Source organism: Melospiza georgiana, chromosome Z (assembly GCF_028018845.1).
Source record: "Melospiza georgiana isolate bMelGeo1 chromosome Z, bMelGeo1.pri, whole genome shotgun sequence".
NCBI lineage: Eukaryota > Metazoa > Chordata > Aves > Passeriformes > Passerellidae > Melospiza > Melospiza georgiana.
In genome coordinates, this window is record NC_080465.1 from 43,708 (window position 1) to 46,870 (window position 3,163).

Consider the following 3,163-nt stretch of genomic DNA (forward strand, 5'->3'; position numbering starts at 1 on the left):
CCTATCTTGGGGTATTTTTCTGGGTTTTTACTTGGCCGGGACCAAAAAAAAAAAACCAGCCAGGGTGGAAGGCAGCTGGGGATTTTTTATTCTCAATTTAACAATGAGTTGCAAAACCTGAAAAGCAAAAGTCATATACGCAAGGTTAAATCCAGTCAGCATGCGCTCACACACGCAGAGACGAGCAGACAGACACAGCCACTTGCTCTCACACACACTCCTTCCACTTACACGCTCACTATGGCCCTTCCCTGAGATGCTGAAGAAGGTGCTTTGACACATCTTCTGGCTGCCGCTCCTTGAGGTAAATGGCAGATCCTGGGGAAATCAGGAGCCTCGGCGACCTGTGAGACAACAGGAAGGGTCAACAAGTGGCTATCTGACAGCTAGGACTTGTCCCCACTCTGGACTGATGAATTTTCTACCCAAAATCCCACGAAAGACAGATGAACAGTAAAGTTGTTGTAACTGTTCTACCTAACTGTGACTATGTGCCAGGGCAGGGCAGCTCCGATCATAAGTGGTACAGTGTAAGTACACACAATATAAGCTGACGCATACAGTGCAAGTGTACACAGAGTGTAAGTACACACAATATAAGGCGACATGCTTACATACAGTGTAAGTATAGACAATATAAGGCGATGCACTTACATGCAGTATAAGTACGTACAGTATAAGCCAGCATAGGTACATGCAATGTAAGTACATACAATATAAGCCAACATAGGAACATACAATATAAACCACGACTTAAGAAAGCTCTCTGGAAGATTACTTATTGAGCCCTGTACCCTTTGAGAAGACAGAACCTATAGAACTACTGCAGTCAAGTGAGGAGGGTGTAAGATGCTCCCTCTAGAAGTCCAAGAAAATGGAAAAAAAAGCACTACCAAAGCTGATAGTGAGAAGGAAGATGGATGAGAACATCTTGTCCCTGTGAGACATTCCTGTCTCAAAGAGTAAAAATGTAAAGATGCTGGAATAAGGGATATCCGGCAAGGAATGTAAGTAGAACATGTCACAGAAGAGAGCCGATAAAGCATTGAGATGTAACAAAGGCCTATGCCATGGAAGACAATGGACAGACACACCATAACATAGACACAGATGACATAACACAGAGACAAGTTGCAACTGCTTGGCACGTTCCCTTTAGGGACCCGAGAGTCCTAGCACAAGACGAGCCAGAGGCCAATGAGGCCAAGGGAAATGAAGCCCTATGACAACAGCACGTGATGATGAAATGCAACTCATTAAAGGAAGTTAGGGCCAAAGCAGTTAAGAGGATGCCCTAGAGGCTTGGCAAGCCTAGAGAAGGAAGCAGACTGCCAGGTAACTGCGGCTACAGCTCCGGACCTGAAGGCAAGCTCCACGGGGGAAAGAGCCGTGAAGACGTCTAGTCGAGGAAGGCAGATGACGCAAAGTTCACGAGAATGTGGAGATGGGTAGGAACTGCCCTGCCCAGCAAAGGCTCTGGTGAGGCTGAGGAGAAACCCTCTCCCTTTACTTCCAGGGAGCCTGTCCCACTACAGACCTCTCCGCTAAGCTGACATCAGATTGCCTCCTGTGATAGTAAAGGCTTTTCCCCTTCTCCCAACCACTGGCCCCGACACTTAGCTTTTGGAAGACAAGCAGACAAAATCCATCCTCGGTCGGACGTGGACGTTGAGACGTTCTCAATGTGTGTGCTTCGGTGCTGCCGCTTCCAAGCTGTGACTACAAGCCTGCCCAGGGTACCTAAGGCAAAACAGAAAAGGTGACTGTTGCCCTCAAAAACAGTAATCCTTGGGACTCCTTTGCACCCCTGCCCCAGCTCACCTCAAGTCTTGATTTGAATCCAGAGGCCGCCCGGAAGATACCTGCAAAAAGAAAATGGACACGCTCAGCATGCTGCTGCATAACGCTCACCTAGGAGTCAGCCCGCCTAAACTCCGAGTCACCTGCCCTCCTCTCTTCCCCGGCATGCCTAGGGCAGCGACAGCACCTGCAAAGAAACAAAGCAGAAAAGCATGCTGAGATACTGTGAAAACACAACCTCCCAACCCTGACAAGTATGCCGTACTGATACCTTAAGCTTGAACCCACCTGGCATGGGCATGCTGGGCAAGGATAGATGGCAAGCAGTCCATCTAAAATAAAAAGAGGAATAATACATACCTAGAGCTGCACCAGAAACTGAGACCTCAGCAATAACAACTGCTTTGGTACCCTACTCAATGTTCACCTTGCCCACTCAGCCTTGACAGCTGCTCTCTGCCTTGACTTCCTAAAAATAAAGACAAAGAGCAGAGCTGCAGCAGCCACAATTTATGCTTCCTCTGCAGAGACAAACCGTGACTGACCTTCACAGGGGTATCCCCTTACCCAGAATGGGGGGCTCTGCCCTGGATTTATCCTTCTGCAACTAAAAGAAAGTTAGGATGAAAGTGAAAGGGCTGCAGGATAACTTATGGGCTCCACGTATCCTGTGTCCATCTACAAATCCCATCTAGAATCCAACTACATTCCACATTACAAATTCCAAGTCCCTGAGACTTCTCCTATTGCACCAGGCTATGCAGCAGGGCAGAACAGCAGCTCCAGCACAAATGTGTGCAGACACCCGTGACACAGGACAGACAAGACGTGACAAACACTGGGGACACAACAGGAACGGAAATCTCTTAGCAAGGAAAATGGCTGCAAGGACTGAGAGAATGCAAAAGAAGAAGAGTTGAACCTGATGGTGAGCTGATGAGGCTCAGAGAACCCTGGAGGAAGAAGATGCAAACAGAATGATTTATTCCAAAAACTGCAAAGATGGATGCCTGAGAATCCTACAGTCAGAATCCTCTCCCTAACCTCACATCCTTACAAGTCCTACTCTGCTATAATGGATCATTGCACAGCACGGTTGTCTGTACAGCTCAGAACAAGACATGACAAGACATCTGACTGGACGCTTCTAAAGAGAGATGCATTTCTGATGCCTGTGTGAGCTCCCCAGTCAATAGATCTATGGCATGGGTGCCAGGGCGAGGAACGCTGAGATCACGGATGCTAGGAAAGGTTTCTGAGAGGCCCCTCACAGGGCTAAGATAAGAGACATGAGATATCCAGGCAACACACAATACACAAAAGACAAAGGAACACGAGATACACCGGGACTGCTCTGCCCTGC

General features: G+C 47.9%; 1 long non-coding RNA gene across 1 annotated transcript; it reads right to left on the reverse strand.

Annotated features, from left to right (window-relative positions):
* Positions 1-1,943: 1,943 nt before the first annotated feature.
* Positions 1,944-2,383, reverse strand: LOC131096132 (uncharacterized). The gene is made up of 3 exons (XR_009115961.1): positions 2,228-2,383; positions 2,089-2,132; positions 1,944-1,987 (listed from the first exon to the last, which is right to left on the reverse strand). It is a non-coding gene; the product is annotated as an uncharacterized LOC131096132 (long non-coding RNA).
* Between the last annotated feature and the right edge of the window lie 780 nt (positions 2,384-3,163).